The sequence below is a fragment of the Balaenoptera ricei genome, chromosome 21 (genome assembly GCF_028023285.1).
Source record: "Balaenoptera ricei isolate mBalRic1 chromosome 21, mBalRic1.hap2, whole genome shotgun sequence".
In the NCBI taxonomy this organism is placed as follows: domain Eukaryota; kingdom Metazoa; phylum Chordata; class Mammalia; order Artiodactyla; family Balaenopteridae; genus Balaenoptera; species Balaenoptera ricei.
This window is the reverse complement of record NC_082659.1, coordinates 6,300,216-6,320,927: the sequence shown is the minus strand read 5'-3', so window position 1 is coordinate 6,320,927 and position 20,712 is coordinate 6,300,216. Positions and strand designations below refer to the sequence as shown.

Below are 20,712 nucleotides of genomic sequence, written 5' to 3'. Positions count from 1 at the left end.
TTAACAGAAATCGTCTTTCTCACTTCCCACCCTCAATGACCAAACCCTCATGCTTCTACTCCCCAGGTATCTTTTAAATAACCAACCTTCAATTCTGGTCTTTGTGGAAATGTCTTAATTCACACCTTTTAACCTCAAACATTTACACTTCAGTCACTGCATAATACCCTAACTGGCCTCTGGGTTTCCATCTCTCCAGCTTCCAATCCCTCCTCACACCTCCATGTAAAATTCTTCAATGTTTCCCTGTAGCTTAAAGGGATGAAGTAAGATTTCTCTAGTGTCTCAAGTCCTCCGTCCTTTGGCCATACTTTCTCTAGTTTCATCTCTTATCACATCCTGATGCTCAAACTAACCCCTAACATAATGTCAATCATGTTTCTGGTATATTTTGTTCTCCTCACATTGGAACACACTTATGCCACTTTCCTTCAACTTTCTCTGCCTAATTCTTACTCATTTTTTAAAGACTCAACTCATATATGGCCTTCACTGGGAAGATATCCTTGATTCACCCAACTTGGATAAGAGAAGAAACATTGAATCCATATCCTCAGCTACCAGTACAATTCCTAGCACACAGTAGGTGTTCAATAGGTGTTGACAAAATAAATGAGTGAGTGAATAAAGAAAACGATATAATGAGGTCTCAGCTTTCCAATTTAATTCAGGGATGATCCAATAAACGTGAATTCTTCAATTTACTTAATTCAGGGTAGTGCCATCAAACATGAATTCTTCAGTGCACTTCATTCTTACAACAGAAGCTCCTACCAGGGCACATCCCTGGCATGGGAAGAATACAATTTCTTTTCCTCTGCAGGCATACACTTGGACGTGAGTCACATAAATTAAGCATTTTACTGTGTCCACAACCTGTAGAAAGAACAAAAATATCTGTTTTTGGAAGAAAGTCTTGAGAGTGCTATACAGGGGAAGGAGTAATTCAGTCCAACCAGGAATCTCCAAAATGTACTGCTCAGGAAAGTTTTCTGTCTTGCGCACCTCCTTTTCCTCACTTCGTCCCTCCTACTTGCTTGTTAAGCAGGTCAAGGCCAGTCTTCAAGAGCTTGTTATGAACAGAAATTTTATGCTGTAATTTGGAAGCTGAGATCAGAGACTTTAAACACTTCTCTTGGGTTGACACATACAGCCTGCAGTTGTGCCCTCCAAGATGTGCCATTGTGGAGTTGTCAGATGATGTCTTTTGGAAACAACACATTAAAATTTTGTAATTTTGTGTTTTTATCTTCCTGGGACAGGATCCCACTGAAAATAAGATGTTACTGCAGCCCTTACGTATTTACTAAAGTATGTAAACATACTCACACAGTATGTCCCAAACACTTGAGAGTGTCAGCAATATTCTGAAGTTCACTCACCATTCCCAGGCTTAGAACCTAAACCTGCCTTCAGGGTTTATCAGATAGGTCTTAAAATTAAGATTAAAGACCTAAAATTCAAGTCCCTAAAGCCAAGGACCTAGAATAATCAGGGCACCAGCTGAGGGGAGAGAGGTTTCTAAAAGAGAAAAAGAAATGTCCCACCTGGCTCCAAACCAGGCGTGAAGAAGGTTGCCTTTCCTGCCTCTTAGGACATGGGAGGGAGAAGGAAGGGCCTCCACGGACCCCCTCGTCCTGCCTGTGCACTCCAGGTCATTAGCAGAGGTCACCAACTTTGGAACCCAGACCGCAGTGGTCAGGGGGCTGGCTCTCATTGGCCTCAGCATGGCCATGAGGCCATGGCCACCCCTTGTGGTGTCAACGCCAGGGCTGGGGTCAGGCTCACACTCCCCCCGTCCCTCCCACTCGTGGACCTCAACCTTGTTTCCACCTTCTTGAACCTGCCCATTTTACCCACAGGCTGGGAGGGAAGGGGCTTGAACTTGGCTTCTAGCAGACAGCTTGCTTATCATGGGTCCCTGTATCCCCAGCTTCATGCCACATTGTTGAGGCGGTCATGACGGCCACCCATGTCACCCTGTGCTTCATCACAGCAGGTGTGACCCAGGAGCTCTGACCCCTGGGCCGTCCATCCCTGGGAACCACAAACATCTCTATCCTTGTGCTACACCAAGAATCTCATGTGAGGAGCCCTGCAGTTCTCTCTTCATTCTTCCCCAAGACATTCCCTCGTAGCCCAGTGAGGGAAGGGAATCTACTCTTCCCTTGTCTTTGATTGAAAATTAGCCCAGTGAGGAAACTGATTTGAGGTCACTCATCTGAGTGATGCAGCAAAATCACTCATTGTGCCCAGTGGGTCCACAGCAAACAGGCTCTTATTAACCCGAAGCAGAAAGAAGGGTAGTGTCTGGGGGGTGGGTACCACGCTCCATCCAACTCCGGCTCTCTTAGCTCATTATCTGTCGGTTTCACTAGCTGACACCCTGGAAGGCACAAGGAGCCCTGAGCAGCGAGACATAGGAATGGAATATTTGATTAGATGAGTGTATTTATATTAAAGATAGAACACTGGAGGAAGGAAAGAGTGAGGGAGAGACAGAGGACTAAGGTGGGTGAGTACAAAGCACAACACGGCAGCAAAAGAGAAGCGCCCTTTAAGCTGTCCCGTGACATTCAGCACACCTGTGAGCAAGGAGTGATCAGGCAGGGGGTCAGACCCCAGCCTCCCCCTCTTTTCTCATCCATGCCCCACCTTGCTCAAGATATGGGGCAGAATATACCTCTATATTTTTTCTAAAATGCCATGATTCTACATATATGAATTGCCTCCTAAAAAAACCTCTAAGCTTCCTCTTTTCTTGCTCTACAGCCAGTAACGCAATGCCTCTAGAATAGACACACATCAGTAGCTGGAAGGTTTAAGAAAGGAGAACACATGTGTAGGGGGTGTCATCATATGAGACAAGAAAGCGGGTCACAGTTTGTTCCCATTCTTCCCCATTGATTTCAGGGTTTCTTCTCGGTGCCTCAAGTGCAGACAGCCTTCTGCAGACCCAGTGAAGCAATTGAGAAGTTTCCCTTTTCTCACTGTTTCCAGATTAGTATCCCTAAACTGGTTTGGGGTCATTAGGGGTATCCTTCTGAAAGTGGAGCAGGTTGGAGAAAGGAAATAAGACTCAGATATGACAGGGAGATGCCAAAGAGGGTATTACTTGAGAGATGAAGAAGACAGCAAAGATGAGGAGGTGAAACAACCTCATGGCTGATTTGGACTTCTGAACTTCCTGGAAAGGAGAAAACAAATAGCACTATAGTGGGTGGAATAAAAAATAGCTCAAAGCTTCTTCTTTTATAGGTCTGATCAGGGTGACTACATGTGGAAGACAGTGTCCAACTGTGATCAGAGTAGTAATCAAAATATTTACTGGACAACGAACACCGGTGAAATAAACAGGAGCAATGATTAACAATGTTCCAGGCAGAGCTGGAGGGATTTCTTTTGTTAGCACTTAATGAGTCCAGGACCAGAAAAGAACAATAACGATGATGGCAAGAAAAATAAGAAGGACCAGAAGAGATGGAGCACTTACTCTCTGGAAACCTGTGAATAGTTCAGGTAAATTTTTTTCCCATTTACTCTCATGGAATTAGTATAATCTGCTACTTCAACTCCGGGTACAAGTACAGTCACAGTACAGTTTTTTTATTTTTCCAATAATCAGTCTAGCACTCAGTAGAATGGAACTTAGTAGAAGGAGAACCATCACCTACAATTTAGGAATCACCTCCCAAGGTTCTCTCCTCCCTTCAGATCCCGAGAGACATCTGAGATCTATGCTGGTTGCAGCCGCTGCTGTGTCATGAGGCCGGGTTTGTAGCGGGGATGTAGTAGTGGGGTTTGTAGCTGAGTCTGACCAGTGAACTTTATCTGTGTTCCAGGGGTGACCCTGCTGACTCGGGTCCTTGTCCAAGCCACGGTGATGTCTCAGGACCGATAAAACCTCATGTTCTTGACGCTTGTACTATCGAACATAGCATCATTCCAAGGTAAGTGAAAACCGAAGGGCTTTTCTCCTTAGCCAAAGCCTGAATCAAAAACAAGTTCTCTTCCCAAGTCAGGCCCTGTCTTGAGGAGGGGGCTTCAGTGCCCCTGTTGGAGGATGAAAGGAATGAAATTTGCCCACCAAACTGGAAAGGCATCTTGAGACCAAAAAACGAGGCAGGCCGCTCGGTATAATCAGTGGATCAGTTTGTTACCGGGGGTACCTTACTTACTCACAGGGTGAGATCCTGGAGTTTTCACAGCTCACTCCTCCCTCCAAGGGGCCATGGGACCAATGTATAGCTAACCTGGAAGAGGCGGGTTGGTGGTTGGAAATAGGATGTGCTTTCCTAAGTTAAGATTTGTGAAGGGGTAACTAGTCTCACGGGAACACGTCAGGGAAGGTTTTCATCACTGTCTGGGGACTGCCAGAGCATAGAGGCTACCTGGTCCTAATGATTATTAACAATACCTCTTAACTACAAGGCCCTTGACAGGGAAGTGATCCACTGCACATCCAGCCCTGGGTCGGGTCAGCAGAAGGACAGCAGGAGCTGTTGGGGCCGAAGATGGCGTCAGTGACGCCAACAGCCATGCAGCTGCCCGCCCCTTCGTTTTCCTTTACCTGTGGTTTCTCGCCTCTGTCACAGGGCTTTGGCTGAGCCGACCCTGACGTAGAATCCCAGGAGCTGGGCTGAGATTTCAATTTTTTTCTCACCCAGAGAATCTTGGGCTCCTCATAAAAAATGATCCCCCTTATTCTGGGTTTTTGTTTTGTTTTTTTTAAACTGGAGTATAATTGCTTTACACTATTGTGTTCATTTCTGCTGTACAGTGAAGTGACTCAGCTATATGTACACATATATCCCCTCCCTCTGGACCTCCCTCCCACCCTCCCTATCCCACCCATCTAGGTCACCACAGAGCACTGAGCGGAGCTCCCTGCGCTGTACAGCAGGTGCCCACTAGCTATCTATTTTACACATGGTGGTGTATTTATAGCAAACCTAATCTCCATTTTCTGTGAAGTCAAGTGTCTTCAGAGTGAGCGACTCAAGGATTTTTGTGCTTCCCCTCTTATCCCAAGATGATGACTGATTACTCATCTCACATTTATGTAATCCAGTCAAGAGGAACGTATTGAAGGTGATTATGACAGCCTTCCTACAACCAAAAGAAAATTAGCCTAACCTTATGCAGGTACTAATATTAGCCCTAAAGGCATGCATGAGGAAAAATAAGACTAGAGATATTCAGCATGGTGATAAAGTTTGTATGTGGTAAAATAAAAATTGGAATCAGGAATCTGATTCCAGATCCTGAATTCTTGACTACTGCAGGATGTTCTTTTTTTTTTTAATAATTTAATAAACTTTATTCTGATCAGGGGAAGAGGGAGAGGAAAAAAGCCCCTTATTCCAGTCCTCTCAATAAATTAAATACCATGGTCGATTCCCATGCCCTAAGCAAACTTTGGGCACTTGAGCCAGTCCTGCTGTCTCCTTATGGCCCAGTCTGCTTCCCCTTCACAGAAGGGAGTTTCTCCTACCGCTGCCAGGTTATGTCATGCTCACGGGTCACATCCCCTCTGTGGTGAGGGTCCAGAGAGGATGCAGGCCGCAGCAGCAGTGACCAGGAAAGGAGGAAGGGGATCCTCTTCCTCAGAGCTTGGGGCAGGGAGGATAGGCCTGGAAGACAGCTGTGGCTTACCCTTTCTCAGCTGTCCCCAGATGTGGGTGCAGGAAGAATAGGAGGGGAAGGCATTCCTCCTCTGGGAGAGTCAAGAGCCCAAAGGGTCCCCTGGAGCTAATGAAGCCCCCAAGGCCCCGAGTCAAAGGCAACAGGCCGCGGGGGCTGGAAACGGTGTCCCCGGGTGGGAAGGGAAACTTCAGCAGCCTTGGCCCACCAAGGACCTCCAACCCGACCTGCAGGCACCCCTGGGAAGCCAGCAGCTACCTGCCTTCTCTCAGCCTCCCTGGCCCTCTATTGAACATATGGTGCCGCCCAAGTGCTCTTTTGGGGCTAGTAAAGAGTGTCCTGGTGCCTCTCCCGACCCCCGAAAGGTTGAGAACCAAGGAGCCCGGGCTCTACGGTGCTCAGGAAATGGAAGCTCTTTGATCAGTCCCAGCATCAGAGGCTGGTCCCCTGGATGGATCACTGCAGGATGTTCTACTGGTCTCTTTCCATAAGGACTGGCTATTAGAATCAAGTGAAAGTTATTACAGCATCTTAAAAGAATGATACATTGGCTCATAACTTTCCATAGACTAGTGATAATTTAGAAATTAGGATGTAAAAATAAAGATTTTTACATTAACTAGCTGATTTTAAAATTCACTGTAAAGGGAAAACGTGCAAGAATAAACAAGGTTATTTTCATAAAGGGCAACATGGTGACTTTCACTACCAGTTATTACGATTTATGATGATGCTGAGACTTGAAATACGTGGCATTGACCGAAGAACAAAAAAAATCCCTGAGACGAAACAGAGAAGCCACAAACAGACCGTGCAGACACTGACAGCTAGTTATTGATAAAAGCGGCCTTTACATGAGTGGGGAGGGAGGGCAGTGGACTATTTCTTTAATAAATCATGCAGAGCCGATTGATTATCCATTTGGAGAAAAACTAATTTATATTCTAAAGGAAGCATGAAATGGATTATAATGGTATTTTTCTACATAATTTTTAGATTCTGGATGTTTTGCAAAAAGCCAGTATGCATTACTTGTGTAATGGAAAAATTAAAAGACCATTCCACTAATGGACAGATAAACTATTCTGACAGGGCACGCTGTGGACTTACGTTGCAGACACCAGGAATACTCAAAGTCCTACGGTGATCCCTGTAGGCAGACCATATAGGAAATCAGTGCCAAGTAAGAACAATTGGAGAAAATACATTAGTAACTGTATCTGGATATCTTTACAGACACTGATGTACACTGATCCTAGCCCATTGTTCATCTGCAAACCTGCTCTGAATTTTCTTTAATTATTCATTGACTGGGACCCAATTATACTGTTGGTCCTCCTTGTTACATCACCACAATGCCGATCACACGCTTTTCTTCTCCGTGTGATTGTTTAGGTTTTGGAAGAAGGCTAGTGTATCTTGTTGTTCCTCTTTGTCCTCCAAGTTCCTGGGCACTTTGCACTACTTCCTGCTCCTCCCTCCTTTCCTAAATGTGCTTTGTAAATTGCAGAAAGCCCGTCGTGTCAAGGTTTGTTCCCTCACCAGAAGGAGGACAGTGACACCTGTAGTGGAGAGGTGACCTACTCAGCAAACTACAGCAGATGCCACGCCCTAGACAAGAAAAGTGAACAAGGAAGACACAAAGTTATCACACCTACCCAAGGACTCCAGCCTTGGGCAGAAGCCTTCTGACCCGCCATTGCAAATCCTAGCTTCCAGCAGGCTTCTTCGCGCATCTGCACGTGGACTGATGCATCTGGGTAGTCTCTGTACCCGCGTGCTTCCATCCTGCATGTCCCCAACGCCACAACGCCCCTTAGCACGTGCTCCTTCCCACCCTGCACTTTACTCACTACAGCCGGGGGTGGGAGTGTCCCAGGACCAAGACCCGACCCCTCCCCGCCTCCCCTTACCCCATCGTAGTGATTCTCTCATATCCAGCCTCCCTGAGATTGTTAAGGAAACCATAACTCCCCTCTCCTGTCCAACAGACTCCTGTCCGACAGCCAAGAGAAAACTCTCAGATTATGTTCCTTCCTTTGTTGTTCCTTTGGGTGAGTTATTTATTAACCATGCCAAGATTTGGTTTCTACGTCTGTGAAATGGGATTGGTAAACCAAAATGGTTTAAGGATTACATACGTTATGTGAATGAGAATGCTTGGCAAAATTTAAAACATAATGTAAATTTAATTCTTATAATTGTCTCCCTCCCACTGCCTACCCTTCCATGGGAAACAGTGGTCCCTTTAGTCAATCCTAATGATAAAATAGTCGACCGTGTAGCCTTGAGAATTGTTTGCTCTTATTTGGACCCGAGGAGCCGTGCTTCGGCTCTCTCGCCAGGATTCCTTGGCTGGGGTTCCTCCATCACCTCCTCTTTATTTTGCAGCAAACGGTGAATGCTCGGCAGGGTCCCCTGAAGGGCTCACAGCTCGGTGTCCCTTGCTTCAGGCAGATTCTACCCCGAAGGTAGCAGGGTCTTTCAAAATTGAGCGCCCTACTGCTGTCTGGAAAAGGAAAAGATGTTTGTATGAAGCTGGAAATTCCATGAGGAAAGCTGGAGATCTCAGCATCCAGATGGAATCCCCATCTTTCCCAGCTAAACACCAACAGCAAGTGTCCCCCTCATGTCTCTTCACGCTCTTGTTCTGACGTAAGATGGGAACGACGGGGCATTAACCGCGGGGTCAGTGCCTCACCGATCACCCCACCTCCTCGCCATACAAAACCCCGCCAGTTCTCACAAGCTCATCAGACAGAACCCTTGCCCAGCGAGACTCAAGGCCACCACCGTGGCATGAGTGGCAAGAGGTCTCCAGTCTGGGCCGGAATAAAGGAACTTTGTCTCCACACTGGGTTATACCAACCAAGTGACTCAACTGATTTGGTTCTCAAATCACCCAGATCATTGGAGGGAAATGGGAGCGGGGAGAAGTTTACCATCAAACAAGACTTTTAACGTCATGAAGACACAACAACCAGTTTATTCTCTAATTTTTCAATAGCTGATTTTGGGCGTGGAGGTGACCTATGACTAGCTCCCTAATGCTTTACTTTCTGACGATGGTTGACCTAGGGAAGGAAAAAACAAAATAATAAGACAGGGCATCGTCGTGGTTGGTATTTACCGGGCAGTACCTGGAAGACGATCAAGAAAGCGGCACGGAGGGCGTGGAGGAGTCTCATTGTTCTGGAGCTGAGGTCCCGGAAGGCCGGGAAGAATCAGGAGGACGAAGTCAGAAGCCCGAGGTCCTCGTGGCATCCCGGGATTAGTGCAGAGGCGAACTCCTCACCACGCGCTGCCCTGCGCTTCTCTCGGCAGGAGCCATGACTGCGCTGTGTTTTCTTGCTCCCCGAGTCCCAGCTGTGGCTCGCCTTGTGTCTCTCTCAAATCTGGGGCTGAGGCGCTCCTGTGACCACATCTACGGAGACGGTGTCCAGGTGAGACAGGGGCCGGAGCATCCAAGGCGAGCGGCAGGGCCGGGGGTCACGCTGCTGCAAAAGGGGAATGAGGACGGTCCCTCACGGGTGACGAAGTTCATTAGAAAAGATTTTGTGGCAGGTTGATTAGATCTTCCAGGGCTCCTTGAAAGGAAGATCCAGAATGGCGGTGGGTTCGTTATAACCTTCCTAGAGAATCCACATTAAAGGAAGAAAGAGTTCATATTGGTTAAAAATTAGTGGGAAAATACACCAAGCTGTCCCTAGGATTTGAATGTTAATATTTACCTTCATTTAAATCTATTATAATTTTTCTGATATAAAAATAATACACATCAGAAAATTTCAAGTTATAAAGAAATGTAAATGATGGAAGATTTTAAAAACCCTATAGCCCCTTCTGTTATAACCTCTACTTACAGTTCAGAGTATTTCAGTTCTTTTCCTTTGCAAATAAAATTGTGTAAATATTTATTTTTAATTTAAAATATAGAATCATACTTCACCACCAGTGCCACTGTGTGTTTTTTCCACTTAAATATTACCTTGCAAATTCTTTAATATCCGTTCAAATGAATTTGCCTCATATATTTGTATGACTATACATATATCTTTAGAAATTTATGTAATGCTTACTTTTGTATAAATTCCTACAAGTGGAATCTCAGCTTATATGTACATTTCAAGTTTTAATGGGTTTTGCCCAATTGCCCACTCTAGAAACTGTTGGACCACTTTATCCCCTTACTTACAATGCATAAAAATATATTTGATGGTCGATATTCTCATTAGTATTGGTTATTATCAGTTGCTTCAATTTTTCTAAATTGTATTAGTGAATAATAATATTTCCTGTTTGTTTTAATATATCCTTTTAAAATTGTTTCTGAGGTTGAACATCTTTTTAATGTCCATTGGTCATTTTTGTCTCTTGCACTTTATCCATTTTTAAAATTTTTCTATTCATCTTTTCTTGCTGACTTCTAAAAATCCTGTGCATATTTAAAGTCCTTAATCCTTTATCATATGTGTTGCAAAAATTGTTTCTGGCTTGCCTCTTGCTTTGTGCTTGATCATCTAATAGCTAAAATTCATGGCTACTCTCAATGATTACTTTTTATTTGGTCGTGTTTGGTTTTCCTTAAAGATATTTGCTTTGTTTGTGTGTTTACCTAATTCTGTCTGTAGCCCTGGTCAGTTTTGCACTTAATTCTTTCAGTCCTGGAATGGAGGCTATTCTGAAAAGCTGTGACAGACTTGAGTTCCCAGCAGTGACATGAAAACTGTTTCTTGCCCCACCCAGAAATATGAATTTCTTGAGCCTGCAGACATGCTCTCACTCCAGTGCTGTCTCATATAGAAGGCACATGTCTGAGTTCACGTCTCATCCTCTTAGGAAACTGAATCTTGCACAGAAGAGAAACAAAATCATAAGTGATTGGAAGGAACTGAAGATGATCAGGGCCACCCTGATGTTCCGCGTACAGCAGGCCATCTGGGGAGGCCGGATGGGACATTTTGCACATTCATCAGAGCACCTAAATCCCAGCCTGTCTGGTATCAAATGTCTACCTAGTCCTGGTCAGAGACAGTTCTATTACCATCCACTCTTCTGTTTGTCCTCTCCTGTGGCAGCACTATGTGATCTGAACTAACACAGCTCCTAGCGTTCAAATTAACCAAATCTCCCTCATCAGTCTTTTTCAGAATACGTGACTACTCTCAATGATTCTCTCTTACAAAATAACTTTTAAATTACTCCATCAAGTTAAACATAATGTTATTGCTTTGTTGACTGATTCTGCATTGAAATTACTAGTCTTATTAAAGAAAAAAAAATGACGTGGGTGATCGAGTCTTTCTAAGAACAAGATTTTTCCTTTACACATTTTTGTTTTCTCTTGATACAGCCTTTCTGTGTCCTTCAATAGGTTTCTTTGTATAGATCCAGAATGTTTTTTGTAACTTGATTCCTAGCTATTTTATGGCTTTTCTTTCTATTGGAGCCAATTCTTCTTTCGTTATATTTCAAAATTGACTACTGTTTGCATAGGGAAAGCTGTGGATTTTGGGTAATAATTTTGTCACTAGCCCACAAGTTGAACTCTTACCCATTTTGATTTTTTTGTGGTTACTTCTCAATGGTTTTTCAATCTTAAAATCATAAATCTGTAGTAATGATCACTAACCTCCTTGATTCCGATGTATAGGCTTGTTATTTTCTTCTCTCAATGAATGGCATTGACTCACAATCACTAGAACCTTCAGACATCATCTAAGCCAACTTCCTCACTTCACAGAGGAATAAACTGTGGCCAGACAAGGTCAAAATAATGTCATGGGGTAATCCTGTGGTGGATAACTTTTATTTTGCAAACTCTTTCTCAGTTACCACAATGCAAAAATTACCTTATTTCTACTCATTTTCCCTATTTTCTTCGTTCTCATTTCTCTTATTCCTCCTTTCTCATGTCACAGATCAACTTTCTCAATATCCAAAAATGAAACAAGGTTTTTCAAAAATAGTTTTTAAAGAAAGTTTTTTTTGTTTTATTTTGTTTGTTTTTTTAAATAGATGCTTCCATCTTTTTTCTTTACATGTGATTTCTTCCGTAAAAACCTTTGATTTTTCTTCCAGGACTTGATTAGGAATTTCATCTCATGCATTAAGCACAAGTTGTAGTTTCAGCCCAGATGTCCTTGGGGGTCAGAAATGAGTCTGTGTCCAGTGAAGGAATTGAGGGAATTTTAATGACAACACCAACACCCAGTGCTTCTGTGATGCTGGGATTGGGTCTATCACTCTTGTGGGATCCAAAATTGAGATGATTTAGTTCATGTCAAGATTTCTCTTTGACAAGTTAGAGCAAGAGAAAACCCACTTCAGGTCTAGGAATGTGGGCTACCACTGTTTATGAGCCCTGAGAGAAATCTCTGGAGGATGTAGGGGAAGTGAGAAAAATCGTCCAAGGCAAGGATAGTTAATATATTTTTTTTTTTTATAAATTTATTTATTTATCTATTTTTGGCTGCGTTGGGTCTTCCTCACTGTGCGCCGGCTTTCTCCAGTTGCCACGTGCTGAAGCTACTCTTGATTGTGGTGGGTGGGCTTCTCATTGCAGTGGTTTCTCCCGCTGTGGAGCACAGGCTCTAGAGCGCAGGCTCAGCAGTTGTGGCGCACGGGCTTAGTTACTCTGTGGCATGTGGGATCTTCCCAGACCAGGGCTCGAACCCGCGTCCCCTGCATTGGCAGGCGGATTCTCAACCACTGCGTCACCAGGGAAGTCCCCAAGGATAGTTAATATTTTTAAGGAGAGAAAATAGAAATGAAAGGAGGGAGGGAAACAGGGGAAGAAAAGGAGAAGAAGAGGCCGATGGAGAGGTCACAAGAATCTCTTGTAAAATTCTCCTCCAGCTTTGGAGCCATAAAAGCCCCCAGTCTGCTCCCTTGCAGGGCACCCTAACGCAGGGCAGGCCACGGAGCAGATGGTCCTGGGATGGCACGTCTATTCTCTTTGATGAGAAAACCAGATGCTGGCAGCTCTCTTCTCACCGGCTCTGATCTGATGAGTTTACTAACTCCATTCTGACAGGACAGGTCTGCCCGACTGAACTCTCGTTCTCTCACCAGGAAGACAGAATGATGTCCTTGCCGTCCCGGACCAGCTAGATGTCTGGTTACCTGTTGACCCACATTTCACCCACGAGGTCTTGAAAACCCAAGACTGGGTCTGTTTACTCTTTGTCTCCTCAGGCCCTTCGGAGCCCTGGGGTACGAACCAGATAGAGAGTAACTCAAGCCTAAAAGCAGGAAGCGCTTTGACAGAACCAGAGGGAGGCGGAATTCCTCTCCCTTGCCTCTGCTACCCCTTCTCCCCTCTGAAGACCCCGACGGTGCTCCCCGGGCCTTCCCCGCTCTGCTCCGAGCAGCCCCAGGGCATCGCTCCTGACGCGGGGCCTCGGAATCCCCTCCGGCCTGGTTGCCCACTTCTGGGAACACGCCAGTCGCCGACGTCCTGCCTCAAGGGAGCTCCCAAGAGGGGGGCCCTTCAAGCTCTCGATGCTCTGCTTGCGGTCAGTTTAATGAAATGCGTCATCTCACACGCGTAGATCGGTGGCTTTCGGTCTTCGGCAGCGAGCTGTCAGCCTGCCAGGGCGCATCAGCTGTGCCCAAGAACGAGCATCAAGCCCTCACCCTGCGCCGAGCGTGGGGCCGAGCGCTCTGCGGGACCATCTCACTCCATCCGCAGAGAGCCTCCGGCGGGGGGGCCCTCAGGATGGCTGTCCTTCCAGGAGGCAGCGGGGCCACCCGGCGGTCACGCGGGCACTGAACTCAGGCTGGCGGCACGCCCGTGTCCCAGACGTCACGTCTCGCAGCCCACACTCTTCCGTAGAAACGGCTGCAGGTATCCCTAGAAAATTGGGCTGAGAAAATAAATGATGGCCTAAGGCTTTAGGTACCCACGTGCCGATTCTGGCTCTGCCTCTGGCTCCCAAGTCCCGTCGGTTCCCTGGGCCTCAGAGCCCTGGTCTGCAAAGTGCTCGAACTGGGTGAGATGACATCCCCAAGTCCCCTCCTCAGTTCTGGGACTTGCGATCCTCGGTGTTCCCGAGAGGCGCTCGTGGGCCCAACGAAGGCGGAGTGAAGCGTGTGTGAGGACGACTGCTCGCCCCGATTCCCCGGGATCACAGGAGCCGAGGACACCTGGTCCTGCACACGCATCCCATCCCAAGTCCGCCACAGTCTGCCCACTCCCCTCCGCTCCCTCCTGAGGGCAGCAGGGCCTGGGAGCCTCTCCTTCCTTCTCCGGCGGTTGCTTCTGGACGCGCCGCTAATGGCCTGCCTGGGTCCCAATCCCGCCGGCACTAGTGAACCGGACAAGCCACTGGGTGGGCGCCTCCAGACAAGCGACACGCTCCTGGCTGGGACCCAGGGGCTAGCGACAGGCGCCCCTTGGCATCTGCAGACGAGCCTGGCTCATCAGCAGAAGTGTGAGCGGACGGGAGCCCGCAAAGGGCAGGGGGACTTGGCACTGTCCCTGCCGCTCAGGAAGGTCGTGGCAAGTAAGTCACCGTTCACCACCGAGAGCTGAGCAGACGCCCGGGTGTGTGACATGTGTCTGGGAATCCGAGTGCTGCCAGAGCGCCAGGAAAACTGAAGACGTGGAGAAGATGAGAAGAATGGGAAAACAACTTTCTATGAAATCGTGGCCTTTCCTTAGGGCTAAGATTGTAAGCAAATGGGAAATGTCAGATCTCCCTGCAGAAGGGGATAAATCAAAAGGAAATAGGGTAGCATTCTAGGAAGAAAAAGAAATAAAACGTGTCTGGGGGAGACAAAGCGTTAAATTATACCTAAACCTGTGCTTTAACCGTTGCATCAGAGGGGAAGTAGGGGGGCAGGGGAGGATTTAACTAATTCAGCCCAGAAGAGGTGAAGAGTCTTGGGGTCTTCAGTACCTTGGTCTGTAGGGGGAGCTCCATAAGAATGTATTTGAAATAAGTGAACAAAAAGTGGTTGGGTTGGAAACCACAAAAAATCATTTGGGAATAATATTAAAAGGTACCCATAAAAGGGAATAGCACAATATTGCTTAATGTCACCTTTTTTATCTTCTTTTATTTTCCGATTTCTCTTCTAATTATTATTCAGAACTCTACAACTTTCCTCCGTGAAAGAGTACCATTACTGAGTCATTTGGACTCACTAATGAGTCCAAACACCAATTTTAGAGTCAGAAAACCTGGGCTGTGGCCCCAGAGACGCCACTTGCCTCTGGACCCTTGGGAAGTACCTTTTCTTTTCCGGACTTTAGTTTTCTCATCTGGAAAATCAGATGATCACTAAGGTCCCTCTAACTCTGAGTTGCTGCAGCATTGGAGCTCAGTGCTGGCACCTGGTGACACTAGGCTGTGACGAATGGTTTCTCAGCAAACATATGCTTCCCACACTAAGTAAAAGCCAAATTATCTGCTTCCAGGGAAAATTTTTTGTCCCTCCTGCTTAATAAAAGGAAGGGAGTTATTCAAAATGTAGGCTTATCTGCCTGCCTTACGTTAGAGGAGTACAGTAACCTAACATACTTGGAGTTTCTGGGCAAAGCACTCAAGTGAGAGGAATTATACAAAGACAGGAAATAAGCCAGACTGGTCCTTTCAGGTGTCACCGGGCTCTCAATTTCTGTCACTCTTCTGCCCCACTTCCAAAGACAGGGCACGCCTGGCTCAGCACCGTTCATCAAGGAAACCGTTTCCTCTGCTCCCACCATTTGCCAGTTACTTAGCCAGAACCAGGGTACAAAATGAACAAAATGCATTCCAGAATATGAGGGGCTTTCAGCTGGATCAAATAGGTGAACATTGTAACAGTTCATCTCTATTCAGTGCAGCAAGTACAGGCATCTTAAAGGAAGGAACAGTTGCTTCTGTTCCTATGTCATGGGGTGGGGAGTAGGGGGGAGAAGTTGAGAAAATGTTGCTATGAGGTTAATGCTTGGTTTATGGCCTAAGGGATGAGTCGAGATTTATGAGGCAGATACAGTGGTGAAGCCAGTCCTGGAAAAAGGAAGATCACAGGCAAAGATATAAAGGCATAGATTTCAATGTGAATTTGGGAAATTGCATGTCCTTTGGCTACAGTACAAGAAAAAGGAAATATTGTGGGATATGTAGACTCAGATCTTGGATATTTAGTGCGTCCCGTAACCAAAGAGAAGATACTGAAGGATTTTAAATGATAAAATAATATTGTCAAGTTTGCCATTTGGAAATAACTTGGTAGCAGTATGCAGGATGGATTCAGGAAACCCAGGTAAAGGACTACTATAAACCAGAGACTTCTGGTTTTAAAGTGGGAAAGGAAGGATGGCAATTGTTCCCTTCTGTCAGGAATTCCCCAAAAGCAAAACACGAAAACAAGAAATAAAAATGTAAACTTTATCATCTGCAAAACCAATAGACATCTATTCCCCTCCAATAGAATACTTAATAATAAAGTGTCATCAAGTTCAGAGAGTGGAGGTTAGGGAGGAAGACAAGAAAGCCTGCTGTGGGTGGAGCTCTCAGACAGCGCTGCCTGAGCACAAGTCTACAGAATCACTGCTGCTCCCTAAGAGACAAACCAACCATCCCTTATCTGAAACGGCGAGCTCAGGAGAGTGAGTGGGTAGTGGAAATTCCCTGAACGCAGACGGGCACCACATTTCAGGAAGAAGAAGAGATGTGCTGAACTAATAATCACATGAGGGACCACGTTGGTAAGAAGCAGTTTGGTTAGGAATCTGGATATGAGAATGTTGATGGCCCATGATGTGCCATTCTCATTGGTTAGCCGTTGAAAGGACATATTCATACCAACAATCTTGCGTCATAGGGAGAATTCCTTGCAGCTTGGAACCCAATTCAGTCCACTCCCCTACAAAAGCCTCTTTGAAATAGATACTGCAGGAATATTTCACCTGGACAAAGATGAGTCATCATCAAACAGAAACCACTCAGAATCTCTCCAAAGATACTGGGGGGAAAATGGAGGTGGCGGGAGAAGGAACAGGAAAAACAATTGGTAGAATAGAAACCCTCAGCTGAAAATTCTCCCATGAAGTGGACAAAAATTATGACCTAACAGAGCATTATAAATTGATTAAAATGATGATGATGACGACAATGAAGCAATTACTTATTTTGTAACAGAGATAGAACACAAATCCGAGGTGCATTAACTCAGAAAAGATATTCTGAGATTAAAAAAAAGGAGAAAAAAACCTGAGCTTGTAGAACCATGGTAGAAAGTAAAAGAAGTAATAAACCACCACAAAACTGAAGGGTCTATTAGGGGCACACAAATGAGGCTGCACATTTCTGAAAATAGAGAAGGGGGCCATGAGGATGGGATTGAGGGAAGTGAGTAAAATGTAATGGAAATTAAGCCAGCGTTAATGTGGAAGGGTGGAAAAAATGATCGTCATGGAAGAAGTAAAAGAGATTCAACATTTACATAAGTAGTATCTCTGAGAGGTAACTGGGGAAAGTTTTAGAGTTTTTAAAAGAATTTTCAGTTTATAAGAAGACTCTAATCTACTAGATTAAAGCAGTGTTCAAAGGAAATTTGACACAGAGCAATCAATAACAAGTTCTATCTTAATATCTTAATAAAATTTCTGGATTTTTAATATAAAGAATCTGGAATGATAAAGCAAAATGATCAAGTTGCCTATAATATAAGGAAGGCTCCGACTTACACAAAATCACCTTCAACACTAAAAGACAATGAGCAATTCCAACAAAGTATCGAGAACAGGAAATGTGATACCATAATGTTTTTCTCAATCAACTATCCTTCCACTATAAAGGCAATTTTTAAACAGGAAAGGACTCAGGGAACATAGCTCCAGTGAGGAGTGTGGCTTAGGGGGATTAAAAAAACAAAACAAAACTGCAGAACTAACTTCAGCCAATAGCAAAAAAACGTGTTACTATGAGCAAAGTATTAGTAGTGAATACTGGACTGATTTAATTGTAAAACTAAAGAGAGACCTGGGATGATGATAGATGCAGAGCCCAAAGTAAATGTTACAAATCACAAAATGTAAAATTCCACAACTAATGAATAATGGGAAGGAAGGGGAAGAGATGGTGGAGAAAACATCAACTGACGCTTTTCCCCTCTGCTTTTATATTTGGAAATCAAAAGAAATCATTTAAACAGGAAATCAATGAACACATACCTAAGTAAAAGAAAAGTGATATTCTCAACTAGCATTGGGTGGTAAAGAGGACGGGTAAGTTCAAAAAGACACATGCACCCCAATGTTCATTGCAACACTATTTACAATAGCCAGGTCATGGAAGCAACCTAAATGTCCATCGACAGACGAATGGATAAAGAAGATGTGGTACATATATACAATGGAATATTACTCAGCCATAAAAAGGAACGAAATTGAGTCATTTGTTGAGACGTGGATGGATCTAGAGACTGTCATACAGAGTGAAGTAAGTCAGAAAGAGAAAAACAAATATCGTATATTAACGCATGTATGTGGAACCTAGAAAAATGGTACAGATGAACCGGGTTGCAGGGCAGAAGTTGAGACACAGATGTAGAGAACAAACGTATGGACACCAAGGGGGGAAACTGCGGTGGGGTGGGGATGGTGGTGTGCTGAATTGGGCGATTGGGATTGACATGTATACAGTGATGTGTATAAAATTGATGACTGATTAAAAAAAAAAAAAAAAAAGAAGACGGGTAAGGAAGTGAAAATTTCTAATTAGATCATTACTCACTATAGCGAGCCAACAGAGACAGAAAAGAAAAGAAAAAAAAAAGCTAAACTACTTATTTAAAATTATAGTGGATGGGACTTCCCTGGTGGTGCAGTGGATAAGACTCCATGCTCCCAATGCAAGGGGCCCGGATTCGATCCCTGGTCAGGGGACTAGATCCCACATGCATGCAGCAACTAAGAGTTCACACGCCTCAACTAAGGAGCCCACCTGCTGCAACTAAGGAGCCAGCGAGCCACAACTAAGACCCAGTGCAACCAAATAAATAAATAAATAAATATTTTTAAAATCTTAAAAAAATAAAATAAAAATATAGTGGAATAAAGATATCATTCACAACATCAGCAAGCAAAGAAAACAGAAATACTTAATGGATGTGCAAAAGTTATATGAATAACTTTTGAAATGTAGTGAGGACACAAAATACGATTTCAACCCATACAAAAGGATCCCACATTCAGAGGCTGAGAAACTTAACATCATTTTGAAAGCTAAATTTTCCTAAATTTAATATCTATCCATCTATCTACCTATCTATCTATCTATCTACCTCATAAAACCAATAAAGAAAGCCAACAGGGTTTTTATTGATTTGGAAAACTGATTCACTCAGAGTAAACCCAAAATCTTTGCACATACTGTCACCGGGCCCTTTCCAGATTCTTGGAGAGCAAAACCATAGAAGCATATATCGCTTCTACAAGACTCTTAGGCGAGCAAAGGGTTTTATTAAGAGATAGCTCGTGCACATGGGAGAAGGCAGGGGGAGAAAGTGCCGGCGCATCACTGAGTGCGATGTTGGCTGCAAGCTCGTCAGGTAGCTTTTATTATGTTGAGGTACGTTCAGGCTGTACCCACCCCCGTTTGTTTTTATTAATTTTTGGCCACGCCGTGCAGCATGCGGGATCTTTTCTCTGACCAGGGATCAAACATGCGCCCCCCTGCAGTGGAAGCGCAGGGTCTTAACCACTGGACCGCCAGGGAAGTCCCTGCTTTCCCTTCTTGACGCCAACTGTGTGTCCAGCGTTTCAGCTCAATTCTGACGCTAACCTCCCTGGAGGGAGCGTCAGACCCACAGAGTTGAAGCCTCAGTCCCACAAGACTGTCCCCACTTCAGACGCCAACTACTGGGGTCCCCAGCTCACCCGCACTGCCCAGCTTGGCTGCAAACTCAGGAATTCCCAATACCTCCCACCTCAGGTTTGCTAATTTGCTAGACTGGCTCACGGAACCCCAGAAAATGCTAGATGAAGGCCCCGGCTCCGGCCTCCCCCTCCCCCAGGCTCCTTTGTTTCAGAGACTTTGGTTGATTTCCAGAACTGATCATTTGGGCCACTTGATTTTTTGTTTCTCTTCCCACACTTTAAATCCCCACTCTCATGTTTTCAATTCCCCAGTAAAGAGTGAGGTCTTGAAACCCTAGGCCCCCACCCTAGACCCGAATAAAAGCAAAACCCCAGGCCCCCCGTGCGCTCTCTCTCCCTACCTGAGACCGGGGCTCCAGGTGTGCTGTGTAATTGCCAGGTCTGGCGAGCAGTAAACCTTTATTTTTCTTCAGTTTCCTGATGGTCATTGTTGAGGGCATCTTGCCATCATAAGAAGACTCACAAGGGCCAGTCCGACCGCAACACCGGTTATTGACAGGCTGAGATTAGCAGAAAACAGCACACGACGCCCTGGACTTCCTGTTTGCCATCCCGGCCTTGCCTCCAACTGCTGGCCACAGAGCTGACACGCATGATCTGAGCCCAGAAAATGACCGAGCCTGTCTTTGTTCTTCGTGTTGATTCATCACCCTGATTCAACAAACTTTACTGAGCCCTGCTGTGGGCCAAACACAGGCAAGGTCGCTGGCCCTTTCCCCCTCCCAGAGGTCTAATGCCTACCGTTCAGCTGAAGATCAGTGCTAAGTATTAGTTAAAGATAAGCTACAGGGCTTCCCTGGTGGCGCAGTGGTTGAGAATCTGCCTGCCGATGCAGGGGACACGGGTTCGAGCCCTGGTCTGGGAAGATCCCACATGCCACAGAGCAACTAGGCCCGTGAGCCACAACTACTGAGCCTGCGCGTCTGGAGCCTGTGCTCTGCAACAAGAGAGGCCACGATAGTGAGAGGCCCGCGCACCGCAATGAAGAGTGGCCCCCGCTTGCCGCAACTAGAGGAAGCCCTCGCACAGAAACGAAGACCCAACACAGCCAAAAATAAATAAATAAATTAATTAATTAAAAAAAAGAAAAGTAGGTAAACATACATATTTTTTAAAAAAAAAGATAAGCTACAATGCAAAGCTATGTGAGTTGACAACCACTGGTATTAAAATATGGGAACACATCAGAACTACTG

The 20,712-nt window shown here is 45.2% G+C and overlaps 1 long non-coding RNA gene across 2 annotated transcripts; it reads right to left on the bottom strand.

The window, feature by feature from the left end:
* Window positions 1-642: 642 nt before the first annotated feature.
* LOC132356708 (uncharacterized) lies at window positions 643-20,073 on the bottom strand. Of its 2 annotated transcripts, none has more exons than XR_009500020.1 (3): window positions 19,858-20,073; window positions 8,784-9,275; window positions 643-876 (listed from the first exon to the last, which is right to left on the bottom strand). It is a non-coding gene; the product is annotated as an uncharacterized LOC132356708 (long non-coding RNA). The 2 variants fall into 2 exon arrangements; XR_009500022.1 differs by lacking the exon at window positions 643-876 and adding an exon at window positions 8,119-8,152.
* Between the last annotated feature and the right edge of the window lie 639 nt (window positions 20,074-20,712).